A 13976-nucleotide genomic window follows, 5' to 3' on the forward strand; every position below is an offset into this window, starting at 1 on the left:
GGGGTTTCACCAATTGTGGTACAACTGGGCAGTGAAAATGAAAAATTAAATTTTTTACACAAAAATGCAGTTCTGGCTCAAAATTTTTCATTTTCACAATTAATGAAGGAGACAAAGCACCCCAAAATCTGTGCCACAATTTCTCCCGAGTACGGCAATGCCTCACATGTGACCAAAAAATACCATTTGGGTGCATGGCAGGACTCAGAATGGAAGGAGTGATTTTTGTATTTTGCAGCTCAGATTCTGGTGGAATTTTGGTGGGTGCTATGTCGCATTAGCAAGACCCCCAAAGCACCAATACAGTGGAACCCCCCCACAAGTGACCCCATTTTGCAAACTACACCCCTCAGGGAATTCATCTAGGGGTATAGTGTACATTTCAAACCCCCAGGGGTTTCACCAATTTTGATACAACTGGGCTGTGCAAATGAAAAATTACATTTTTTTACACAAAAATGCAGTTCTGGCTCAAAATTTTTCATTTTTATAAGGTATGAAGGAGAAAAAGCTCCCCTAAATCTGTGCCCCAATTTCTCCCGAGTACGGCAATGCTTCATGTGTGACCAAAAAATGGCAGGACTCAGAGGGGAAGGAGTGATATTTGGATTTTGCAGCACAGATTCTGGTGGAATTTTGGTGGGTGCTATGTCGCATTAGCAAGACCCCCAAAGCACCAATACAGTGGAACCCCCCACAAGTGACCCCATTTTGCAAACTACACCCCTCAGGGAATTCATCTAGGGGTATAGTGTACATTTCAAACCCCCAGGGGTTTCACCAATTTTGATACAACTGGGCTGTGCAAATGAAAAATTACATTTTTTTACACAAAAATGCAGTTCTGGCTCAAAATTTTTCATTTTCATAAGGTATGAAGGAGAAAAAGCACCCCAAAATCTGTGCCCCAATTTCTCCCGAGTACGGCAATGTCTCACATGTGACCAAAAAATACCAGTTGGGTGCATGGCAGGACTCAGAAGGGAAGGAGTGATTTTTGGATTTTGCGGCTCAGATTCTGGTGGAATGAATGGTGGGTGCTATGTGGCATTAGCAAGACCCCCGAAGCACGGTGAAATGATGAACCTAATAATCCATAGAAGTGTGGTATATTTTAAAACACTCCTTTATACATAGGCCGGGTTTGTCGGGGCAAGTGTCACACTGGAAAATAGTTTGCTTTCTTATTCCCTTTTTATAGCAAACTTTGCACCTTTTTTGTGTCCTGCCCTTTTTTCCAGTGGAGGGGATTTCATCAGGAAAATGCTGCCCTGGTACAATACGGGGGCCAGTACTAGAAGTACTGGGGCCCTCTGCCTGCTGGTTCCCAAATATTAGGCTCTTTATGACTTCCTCTTGAAAGTGCATAAATGTCCCCCTCTGGCTGGTAGAACGGAATAGCACGTAAGCGTTATACAGTGCCATCTGGATGATATACACGGCCAGCTTCTTGTACCAGATTTTTGTTTTCCACAGGGCACTGTACGGCTTCAGTACCTGATCTGAAAGATCCACTCCGCCCATGTACTTATTGTAATCCAGGATACAATTAGGTTTTGAGGTGTGGGTACTGGTACCTCGTACAGGGACGGAGGTGGTACTGTCTCCGTGAATTGTTGTCAGTATAAGGACATCCCTCTTGTCCTTATATTTGACCAACAACATATTTTCGGTGCATATTCCCCTGCTTTCACCCCTTCTCATTAGTTGGGCAATGTGCGTTTTTGGGAGGCCTCTTTGGTTCTTGCGCACAGTACCGCAAGCTGCTGTACCTCTTGAACCAAGGGCCTTAAACAGGGGGATGCTAGTGTAAAAGTTATCCACATAGAGGTGATAACCTTTATCCAGGAAGGGGTGCACTAAATCCCAGACAATTTTTCCACTAACACCTACGAGGGAGGGGGGGCATTCTGGCGGTTCAATTCTTGAATCCTTCCCTTTATATACCCTAAACCTGTGAGTGTACCCTGAGGTGCTTTCACACAGCTTATACATTTTTATGCCATACCTTGCCCTCTTACTGGGAAGGTACTGGCGGAATTTAACCCTTCCTTTAAAATGTATAAGGGACTCGTCTATGCAAATGAATTTATCTGGGATGTACGTCTCTGGAAATTTGGCACTGAAATGATCAATGACCGGCCTGACTTTGAATAGCCGGTCAAAGGTGGGATCATCTCTGGGTGGGCACTGTGCATTATCGTTGTAATGCAAAAATTTAAGGATTAACTCAAAACGAGTCCGGGTCATGGCCATACGGTAAAGTGGGGTGCTGTACAGAACATCTGTACTCCAATATTGCCTAATTTCTGGCTTTTTTACTATGCCCATATGAAACACCAGACCCCAAAATGTCATCATCTCTACTGCATCTACAGGGGTCCACCTAGCAAATGATGACGTGGGGTTTTGAGCAATAAACTGCTGTGCATATAAATTAGTTTGGTCCACCATTAAATTTATAAAATCATCAGAGAAAAATAATTTGAAAAAGTCAATTTCTCTGAGACCTGTGGAATCAAATTGGATTCCTGGGATGGCCAAAAACTCAGGAACCTGGGGCTCAAAATTGTCTGGTGGTGGGGTCCATACGAGATCAATTATTGGGGGGGGGTCTCAGCTGCTCTACGGAGGCGTCTTTGAGGGGGTCCCTCATCACTAGAGGAGGAAGAGGAGCTTAAGATGAATCCTTCAAATTCCCCGCTTGCCTCACTGGCTGTGTCAGAGTCAGAGGCAAGCATGGCATATGCCTCCTCCGCTGAATACATTCTTCTGGATGACTGGGATGACATTTGGGATGACATTTGGGATGCCATTTTTATTTTTGTGTTTCTGGTAGTTAAATGTTTCAACACGTGTATAGTGTAGGGGGGGTACAAACTTTATTTCAACCCGGGGGGGTATGTAGTGTGTAGTGTGTATGTAGTGCAAAAAAAAAAAAAAAAAAAAAGGTCCTGCGCCAAAAATTGAGCACAGATGTTGGTCAGTAACGTCCGTCACTGAACAGCGCTCAAAGGCAACAGGAATTTGATAAAAAAAAAAAAAAAATAGATCAACCCTGTGCCGAAAAAGCTGATCAGTGATGTACGTCACTGATCAGCGCACAGTGGCCACAGGACACCCACAAAATCACAGTGTGTGTAAAAAAAAAAATTAAAAAAAGACCCCACAGCACCCTCAAAAAAAAAAAAAAAGGTGATCAGTTATGCGACACTGATTACCAGTGAGGGGCAGCAGGTGCACAACCTTTGGTGCAACTGACAGTGCAACTGGCAGCAACTGACAGGTATATATAAAAAAAAAAACCCTGCACCCCCAAAAAGTTGCTGATCAGCACAGATATACTGATCAGCACAAAAGGGGGGGTAGCAGACACAAAATATAGCATTCTCTATCACTCTCTGTCACTATCTCTCTCTATCTCTCTATCTCTCACTATCTATCACTATCTATCACTCTATGACACTGCAGCAGCAGCACTGACAGTTATATATATATAAAAAAAGCCCTTGCACCCCCAAAAAGTTGCTGTTCAGCACAGATATACTGATCAGCACAAAAGGGGGGTAGCAGACACAAAATATAGCACTCTCTATCACTCTCTGTCACTATCTCTCTCTATCTCTCTATCTCTCACTATCTATCACTCTATGGCACTGCAGCAGCAGCACTGCACCCCCAAAAAGTTGCTGATCAGTTAATTTATACTGATCAGCACAAAAGGGGGGGCAGCAGACACAAAATATAGCACTCTCTGTCACTATCTCTCTCTATCTCTCTCTATCTCTCTCTATCTCTCTATCTATAACTCTATCACAATGCAGCAGCAGCAGCACAACACAGGAAGTCACAAGAAGTCAGATCCAGGAAGCATCCAGCACGCTACAAGCAGTGATCAGGTGATCAGGTAAGTATTTGCAAGGATCAGGTCAGTATATCACGGCAGATAGGCACGGTGACCGCACTGCACGCAATTCCAGACCGGAATGGCGTCTGCAGTGCAGTCACCGTTAGTTTAAATCACCCTCCATGGCTGTGATTGGTCCGTCGGTGCGACAGACCAATCACGGCCTTTGGGGGCGGGTGGGGTGAGGTGGGGTGACACCAGTGTCACCCTTACACCCCGTGGTGATTGGTGCTGTACTTTACAGCACCAATCACCACCGATCCCTGTGTCACCGGCGAACGTTATTCGCCGGTACACAGAAAACGCTGTAATTGGCTGTTCACATTTGAACAGCCAATCACAGCGATCGCCGACGGGGGGGAGGCATCGCCACCCCCCCTGGGCATGCAGGGACATGTCTGCTGTCAGGGACAGCAGACATGTTTAAACTGTCACCGCGTCTATAGACGCGGTGACAGTTTAAAGCCATGACGTACATTTATGCCATGCGTCGGGAAGTACATCCCGGCCATGACGTAAATGTACATCAAATGTCGGGAAGGGGTTAAAAGGTGATTTCTACGATACCCCACTTTTGCGCGTCGGACCTCAACTTTTCCCGTAAACGCAGAAAAACCGCAATTTTCAGGAGAAACGAGACAGACATCCCCTCCCTCTGCCACCCACCCGCCCAACTGAAAGCCAGCCATTAGACATGCACAGATAGTTCTGAGGGTCTGTCTGTGATGTCATAAAGGGCCTGCTGATCAATGGGCAGCTTTCAAATTGGCTGCTGTATTTGATTGACAGATGGAAGCTGGCAGCTGATTGGCTGTCTAGCCTAAAGTGCTTTACACACCTCCCTGATGGTACCACTGGCTAAGACTCCACCTCAGCTCATTGGGTAATGAAAAATTTAGAACAATTGATGGATGAAAGCAGGCAGGCTGGCCATTTTGGGACGCTCATTGGACTTGTTTAATGCAATGCACCTTTGTATTTTCACATGCATTCGCTTCATGCTGTAACCACTGTGCATAAAAATTTGGAAACATGGCATACAGTGTATCATTTGGTGTCTAAATCATGTTTCCCATGTTTTTCCTTCCCAGATACTAGCCATTTGAGTGTTTGGAGCACTTTTTAGCTAAAATCCTCCTACGGGGCCTAACTGCATATGCTAAAGCCTGCCTATTTTGAATGGTCTAGTGGCCCCTGCAACCTCCAAAAATATCAGGACTTACTTCCCCAATAACCTGCTAACTCACCCCTGAAATACATACTTATTCACCCTATTTTGTTAATTGGACTCATTTCTCATTTAAAATGCCAGTTTTTGGGGGGCCAGAAATCTGCGTCTTTAAAAGGTGATTTCTACGATACCCCACTTTTGCGCGTCGGACCTCAACTTTTCCCGTAAACGCAGAAAAGCCGCAATTTTCAGGAGAAACGAGACAGACATCCCCTCCCTCTGCCACCCACCCGCCCACTTGACAGCCAGCCAATAGACATGCACAGATAGTTCTGAGGGTCTGTCTGTGATGTCATAAAGGGCCTGCTGATCAATGGCAGCTTTCTGATTGGCTGCTGTATTTGATTGACAGATGGAAGCTGGCAGCTGATTGGCTGTCTAGCCTAAAGTGCTTTACACACCTCCCTGATGGTACCACTGGCTAAGACTCCACCTCAGCTCATTGGGTAATGAAAAATTTAGAACAATTGATGGATGAAAGCAGGCAGGCCGGCCATTTTGGGACGCTCATTGGACTTGTTTAATGCAATGCACCTTTGTATATTCACATGCATTCGCTTCATGCTGTAACTACTGTGCATACAAATTTGGAAACATGGCATACAGTGTATCATTTGGTGTCTAAGTCATGTTTCCCATATTTTCCCTTCCCAGATACAAGCCCGTTTGAGTGTTTGGGGCACTTTTTAGCTAAAATCATCCTACGGGGCCTAACTGCATATGCTAAAGCCTGCCTATTTTGAATGGTGTAGTGGCCCCTGCAACCTCCAAAAATATCAGGACTTACTTCCCCAATAACCTGCTAACTCACCCCTGAAATACATATTTATTCACCCTATTTTGTTCATTGGACTCATTTCTCATTTGAAATGCCCATATTTGGGGGGCCAGAAATGTGCGTCTTTAAAAGGTGATTTCTACGATACCCCACTTTTGCGCGTCGGACCTCAACTTTTCCCGTAAACGCAGAAAAACCGCAATTTTCAGGAGAAACGAGACAGACATCCCCTCCCTCTGCCACCCACCCGCCCAACTGACAGCCAGCCATTAGACATGCACAGATAGTTCTGAGGGTCTGTCTGTGATGTCATAAAGGGCCTGCTGATCAATGGGCAGCTTTCAAATTGGCTGCTGTATTTGATTGACAGATGGAAGCTGGCAGCTGATTGGCTGTCTAGCCTAAAGTGCTTTACACACCTCCCTGATGATACCACTGGCTAAGACTCCACCTCAGCTCATTGGGTAATGAAAAATATAGAACAATTGATGAATGAAAGCAGGCAGGCCGGCCATTTTGGGACGCTCATTGGACTTGTTTAATGCAATGCACCTTTGTATTTTCACATGCATTCGCTTCATGCTGTAACCACTGTGCATAAAAATTTGGAAACATGGCATACAGTGTATCATTTGGTGTCTAAGTCATGTTTCCCATATTTTCCCTTCCCAGATACAAGCCCGTTTGAGTGTTTGGGGCACTTTTTAGCTAAAATCATCCTACGGGGCCTAACTGCATATGCTAAAGCCTTCCTTTTTTTGAATGGTGTAGTTGCCCCTGCAACCTCCAAAAATATTAGGACTTACTTCCACAATAACCTGCTAACTCACCCCTAAAATACATACTTATTCACCCTATTTTGTTCATTGGACTTATTTCTCATTTGAAATGCCCTTTTTTGGGGGGCCAGAAATGTGCGTCTTTAAAAGGTGATTTCTACGATACCCCACTTTTGCGCGTCGGACCTCAACTTTTCCCGTAAACGCAGAAAAAACGCAATTTACAGGAGAAACGAGACAGACATCCCCTCCCTCTGCCACCCACCCGCCCAACTGAAAGCCAGCCATTAGACATGCACAGATAGTTCTGAGGGTCTGTCTGTGATGTCATAAAGGGCCCTCTAATCAATGGGCAGCTTTCTGATTGGCTGCTGTATTTGATTGACAGATGGAAGCTGGCAGCTGATTGGCTGTCTAGCCTAAAGTGCTTTACACACCTCCCTGATGGTACCACTGGCTAAGACTCCACCTCAGCTCATTGGGTAATGAAAAATTTAGAACAATTGATGGATGAAAGCAGGCAGGCCGGCCATTTTGGGACGCTCAGTGGACTTGTTTAATGCAATGCACCTTTGTATATTCACATGCATTCGCTTCATGCTGTAACCACTGTGCATAAAAATTTGGAAACATGGCATACAGCGTATCATTTGGTGTCTAAGTCATGTTTCCCATATTTTCCCTTCCCAGATACAAGCCCGTTTGAGTGTTTGGGACACTTTTTAGCTAAAATCATCCTACAGGGCCTAACTGCATATGCTAAAGCCTGCCTATTTTGAATGGTGTAGTGGCCCCTGCAACCTCCAAAAATATTAGGACTTACTTCCCCAATAACCTGCTAACTCACCCCTGAAATACATACTTATTCACCCTATTTGTTCATTGGACTCATTTCTCATTTGAAATGCCTATTTTTGGGGGGCCAGAAATGTGCGTCTTTAAAAGGTGATTTCTACGATACCCCACTTTTGCGCGTCAGACCTCAACTTTTCCCGTAAACGCAGAAAAAACGCAATTTTCAGGAGAAACGAGACAGACATCCCCTCCCTCTGCCACCCACCCGCCCAACTGACAGCCAGCCATTAGACATGCACAGATAGTTCTGAGGGTCTGTCTGTGATGTCATAAAGGGCCTGCTGATCAATGGGCAGCTTTCTGATTGGCTGCTGTATTCGATTGACAGATGGAAGCTGGCAGCTGATTGGCTGTCTAGCCTAAAGTGCTTTACACACCTCCCTGATGGTACCACTGGCTAAGACTCCACCTCAGCTCATTGAGTAATGAAAAATTTAGAACAATTGATGGATGAAAGCAGGCAGGCCGGCCATTTTGGGATGGTCAGTGGACTTGTTTAATGCAATGCACCTTTGTATATTCACATGCATTCGCTTCATGCTGTAACCACTGTGCATAAAAATTTGGAAACATGGCATACAGTGTATCATTTGGTGTCTAAGTCATGTTTCCCATGTTTTTCCTTCCCAGATACTAGCCCGTTTGAGTGTTTGGGGCACTTTTTAGCTAAAATCATCCTACGGGGCCTAACTGCATATGGTAAAGCCTGCCTATTTTGAATGGTGTAGTGGCCCCTGCAACCTCCAAAAATATTAGGACTTACTTCCCCAATAACCTGCTAACTCACCCCTGAAATACATACTTATTCACCCTATTTGTTCATTGGACTCATTTCTCATTTGAAATGACCATTTTTGGGGGGCCAGAAATGTGCGTCTTTAAAAGGTGATTTATACGATACCCCACTTTTGCGCGTCGGACCTCAACTTTTCCCGTAACCGCAGAAAAACCGCAATTTTCAGGAGAAACGAGACAGACATCCCCTCCCTCTGCCACCCACCCGCCCAACTGACAGCCAGCCATTAGACATGCACAGATAGTTCTGAGGGTCTGTCTGTGATGTCATAAAGGGCCTGCTGATCAATGGGCAGCTTTCAAATTGGCTGCTGTATTTGATTGACAGATGGAAGCTGGCAGCTGATTGGCTGTCTAGCCTAAAGTGCTTTACACACCTCACTGATGATACCACTGGCTAAGACTCCACCTCAGCTCATTGGGTAATGAAAAATATAGAACAATTGATGGATGAAAGCAGGCAGGCCGGCCATTTTGGGACGCTCATTGGACTTGTTTAATGCAATGTACTTTTGTTTATTCATATGCATTCGCTTCATGCTGTAACCACTGTGCATAAAAATTTGGAAACATGGCATACAGTGCTTTATTTGGTGTCTAAGTCATGTTTGCCATATTTTCCCTTCCCAGATACAAGCCTGTTTGAGTGTTTGGGGCACTTTTTAGCTAAAATCAACCTACAGGGCCTAACTGCATATGCTAAAGCCTGCCTATTTTGAATGGTGTAGTGGCCCCTGCAACCTCCAAAAATATCAGGACTTACTTCCCCAATAACCTGCTAACTCATGGAAGCTAAGCAGTGTTGGGCCTGGTTAGTACTTGGGTGGGAGACCACATGGAAACACCAGGTGCTGTAGGTTTTTTCACATTACTTGCAAATTGTTAATATCATGCTAATATCATGCTAATATCAAATTGCTAATATCATGTCCTGTAGGTCTTTTTACATTACCAACACTTGATTTTTTTCAGTAATCCAATACAGTTAGGAAACTTTTTTATTAGCTTACCTGGTGATAGAAGCAGAAGAGGGCAAAAAAGTGCCTGTATCTCACCTACAGCCATACCACATTGGATAGGCCCAATCTCGTCTGATCTTGGAAGTTAAGCAGTGTTGGGCCTGGTTAGTACTTGGGTGGGAGACCACATGGGAACACCAGGTGCTGTAGGTTTTTTCACATTACTGGCAAATTGTTTTTATTCTCTAGCTATTTAAATTGGAAACTTTTTCTTTTTATTGCCAGCACTGACATTTGGAAGAGGTCAAACAGACACAATAGCCATCACCTAAAGACTTACCACACTGTTTAGGCCCAATTCCAACTGCTTTTGGCAGCTAAACAGTGTTGAGCCTCTTTAGTAGTTTAATTTAAGACCCCCTGCTAATATAATGTCCTGTAGGTCTTTTTACATTACCAACACATGATTTTTTTCATTAAGCCAATACAGTTAGGAAACTTTTTTAATTAGCTTACCTGGTGATAGAAGTAGAAGAGGGCAAAAAATTGCCTGTATCTCACCTATAACCATACCACATTGGATAGGCCCAATCTCGTCTGATCTTGGAAGCTTAGCAGTGTTGGGCCTGGTTAGTACTTGGGTGGGAGACCACATGGGAACACCAGGTGCTGTAGGTTTTTTCACATTACAGGCAAATTGTTTTTATTCTCTAGCTATTTAAATTGGAAACTTTTTCTTTTTATTGCCAGTACAGACATTTGGAAGAGGTCAAACAGACACAATAGCCATCACCTAAAGACTTACCACACTGTTTAGGCCCAATTCCAACTGCTTTTGGCAGCTAAACAGTGTTGAGCCTGTTTAGTAGTTTAATTTAAGACCCCCTGCTAATATCATGTCCTGTAGGTCTTTTTACATTACCAACACATGATTTTTTTCAGTAAGCCAATACAGTTAGGAAACTTTTTTATTAGCTTACCTGGTGATAGAAGTAGAAGAGGGCAAAAAAGTGCCTGTATCTCACCTACAGCCATACCACATTGGATAGGCCCAATCTCGTCTGATCTTGGAAGCTAAGCAGTGTTGGGCCTGGTTAGTACTTGGGTGGGAGACCACCTGGGAACACCAGGTGCTCAAGGTTTTTTCACATTACTGGCAAATTGTTTTTATTCTCTAGCTATTTAAATTGGAAACTTTTTCTTTTTATTGCCAGCACAGACATTTGGAAGAGGTCAAACAGACACAATAGCCATCACCTAAAGACTTACCACACTGTTTAGGCTCAATTCCAACTGCTTTTGGCAGCTAAACAGTGTTGAGCCTCTTTTGTAGTTTAATTTAAGCCCCCCTGCTAATATCATGTCCTGTAGGTCTTTTTACATTACCAACACATGATTTTTTTTAGTAAGCCAATACAGTTAGGAAACTTTTGTATTAGCTTACCTGGTGATAGAAGTAGAAGAGGGCAAAAAAGTGCCTGTATCTCACCTACAGCCATACCACATTGGATAGGCCTGATCTTGGAAGCTAAGCAGTGTTGGGCCTGGTTAGTACTTGGGTGGGAGACCACCTGGGATTACCAGGTGCTGTAGGTTTTTCACATTACTGGCAAATTGTTTTTATTCTCTAGCTATTTATATTGGAAACTTTTTCTTTTTATTGCCAGCACAGACATTTGGAAGAGGTCAAACAGACACAATATCCATCACCTAAAGACTTACCACACTGTTTAGGCTCAATTCCAACTGCTTTTGGCAGCTAAACAGTGTTGAGCCACTTTTGTAGTTTAATTTAAGACCCCCTGCTAATATCATGTCCTGTAGGTCTTTTTACATTACCAACACATGATTTTTTTCAGTAAGCCAATACAGTTAGGAAACTTTTGTATTAGCTTACCAGGTGATAGAAGTTGGGAGAAAAAGAAAAAAGTACTCTCCTTTGTTTGGGGGCACGCTTATCAAAAAGAAAAGAAAAAATCTTTATGTATTGATTATTTAGTTTAAAATTTAACTTTTAATCAACAATTTTAAAAGGGCTTATTGGACAGACACACAAATACAAACTACATGCAACATAAATGAGTTGAAAAAACCACTATTGGACTCCAAAAAGTCCCTCCAGCGTTGTGTCGCTGGTAGTATTACACCACTGTGGGTGGATAATTTACCACTAATGTGGATTAAAGTGATACACTGATTTTCAAAAGAAAAATGCTAGTAGCGAAATGGGTTAATTTCAATGAATGGGTTACATCCAACAAATTGTATGGTGTGTATCCGTAAATATTATCAAATTGCAACAAAACACCATAACAAATTGTTCAGTCGGCAATAATTTGTGACAACAAACATAGAGCTCCAAATGCTATCGGTAAAGACAGGTAACGCAGCGATAGCCACAGCAAGAGAGTGATTTCTACTTCTCATCTGGCAGGGATATAGAGTTCCACGGTGGTGCACACTAAACAATAATGCTTTGTCGACCGACTGGTAATTAGCCCTAAGTCGACACCGTAAGCAGAATGTGTACTCAGCCCGTTTTAATGAAGTTATACTGGAGTAGTATAGAGGAATAGCATCTGCTGTCTTTTCCCCATTAAACAGGTGCCCTGTTGACACTGTCAGTGCAGGGTCCAGCCGTTATTTGAATGGGTGGAGATGACAGAGCTGATAAAGAGATGAGTAGGGAGTGTTGTGTCAGCGTGACAGCAAGTCGACTTATGCCTAATGGGCTAGTAGGCTGCTGCTTCCCAGTGTTAAACCATTGGTGGGAAGTGAGCGGTACTCACCATAGGCTGCGTAGAAAATAGATAGTGGAGTATCTTTTTCCACTTGTATGAAGGTATAAGGTGCCCTGTTGACTAATAGTCAGAGCAGGGTCCTGCCGAATCCCCCTTTAGTGTCAAAAATAACTCCTAGCAGAAATATGTGCATGAGATAGGAGATAGAGGGAGAGAGGTAAAGGAAAACGTCTGGGTCTGTTTTTAATAGTTATCAACTCCCATTGCTAAAAGGCATTGGTGGCAGTGATATTAAATACTATGCCTCAGACGTTTTAGAAAGGTTAGCGGGTATCCCCAATATGGCTGTAAACGAGGCCACAAGTGTTAGATCACTAACTGGCACCAATTAATCTTATGCGCTCAGCATACGTGAAGGGACATTACCGCATTACCGCAAATAAGGGGTGAGAAGAGAGGGCGCAGTGTGGCTAACACTGCTTACCTGCCGCCGGGTAGCTTCTATGTTGTCCTGGTGGATGTCTCCCGACCGGCGCTGAGTAGCGGCGTCAGGTCTCGCCGGCGCCGGATGTGGTCTGAGAGAAAAAAGAAAGAGCAGACAGCTGTTTCGCTCCGATAGCGAGCTTCGTCAGTGCTGACGTGGGTGCCGTCCGTGAGTCTATTTATTGTCCACACCATTGGCTAATTGCCTGGAGGTGTGTCACGGACAGCTATTGCGGGTTTATCCATTAGGTATGGCTGTAGGTGAAGTAATGGAGACGTTGCTGGTTTATCAGCGTAAATCTCAGCCTGGTAATTTGTCCAACTGGTGTGGCTTGTTTGGGTCAAGACTACTGGGCTGTCAAAATCTAGTCAGCCCATCAATAGGATATATTAAGTGTCCGTATCAAGACTACTGGGCTGTCAAAATGTAGTCAGCCCGTTGATAAGATATATTGAGTGTCCATGTCTTGGATATTTCACGTTTGTGCGTATGACAGAGTATTTCTGACATAAAAGTGTATAGATGACGGTTGGATGTATACGTCTATATCTAATATGGAACATTAACAATTAATTCTACCCTTCATCATATATATTTATGTGGGTTGTAAATTGGAATGGATGATTGCTGACCGCTGATAGAATATATTAATTAGTATGAGTTAAATGCAATGGACCGGAATTAAAGTGGGACGGATAGAATGGATTGAAGGTGATTATAGAGACTCGCAATTAATTCTTAAAGAAATGCTGCACTGATGCCTGATATATCCGTTATGACGGTAAAGAAGGGTTGTAGGGAACTCCTACCAAGGACTGATTGTACATGTGTGTAATTTTGATATTTTATTCTTTTCCTTCTATAGGGATCTGCTCGTAATTGAGAAGACATTTCTCAGGCTAAGTTGGGAGGTGCTGGCGACATAACATTCCTATGTCGACATGTTCGTGTCCCTTACTGTGGGACTCAACTGTAGTTTAGAGTGTATTAGATGCCGCTTGAACTGTTGAAAGTTGGAGTGTGTTACACAGTTTTGTCTGGGCACTATATGATTACATCTCAGGCTTATGTAAAGTGAGCAATGTGATAAGATATGGGTAGTGTGTGTCCCAGTGATATGTATATTACAAATAGTGACAGGAGTTTAGGAATATCCTATAGGGGATTGTCTTGGATAAAACCAGAAGTGACTAGTGATGCGTGGTGGGGTTCGTGATGGGGAAGCTGTTATAGGATAGAAAGTGTATATAATAATGTAAATGAGAGGTGTTGTGAGCTGTTGAAAATGTGGGGAGAAAAGGTGAGGTGGGACAAGGGTTTTTGGGGTTATTTGGGTGGGATAGTGTGTGTGGGAAAGTGTGAGGAGTGTGTAGTAATGGAGCAGGATAGTGTCTTGTGTAGGTCCGGTGTAGAGATGAGGTAATGTCAGTTGTGCTAAATGGAAAGA

At 43.5% G+C, this 13976-nt stretch overlaps 1 non-coding gene and 3 pseudogenes across 1 annotated transcript; all 4 read left to right on the top strand.

The window, feature by feature from the left end:
- The first annotated feature begins 9398 nt into the window (after positions 1-9398).
- Positions 9399-9517, top strand: LOC146011339 (5S ribosomal RNA). Its single transcript, XR_014444929.1, has one exon. It is a non-coding gene; the product is annotated as a 5S ribosomal RNA (ribosomal RNA).
- A 346-nt stretch (positions 9518-9863) lies between these two features.
- Positions 9864-9982, top strand: LOC146010788 (5S ribosomal RNA; annotated as a pseudogene).
- Positions 9983-10327: 345 nt separating this feature from the next.
- LOC146010729 (5S ribosomal RNA) lies at positions 10328-10446 on the top strand (annotated as a pseudogene).
- Positions 10447-10791: 345 nt separating this feature from the next.
- Positions 10792-10900, top strand: LOC146011615 (5S ribosomal RNA; annotated as a pseudogene).
- Positions 10901-13976: the final 3076 nt, after the last annotated feature.

The sequence above is a fragment of the Crinia signifera genome, chromosome 6 (assembly GCF_055691185.1).
Source record: "Crinia signifera chromosome 6, ASM5569118v1, whole genome shotgun sequence".
Taxonomy (NCBI): Eukaryota; Metazoa; Chordata; class Amphibia; order Anura; family Myobatrachidae; genus Crinia; species Crinia signifera.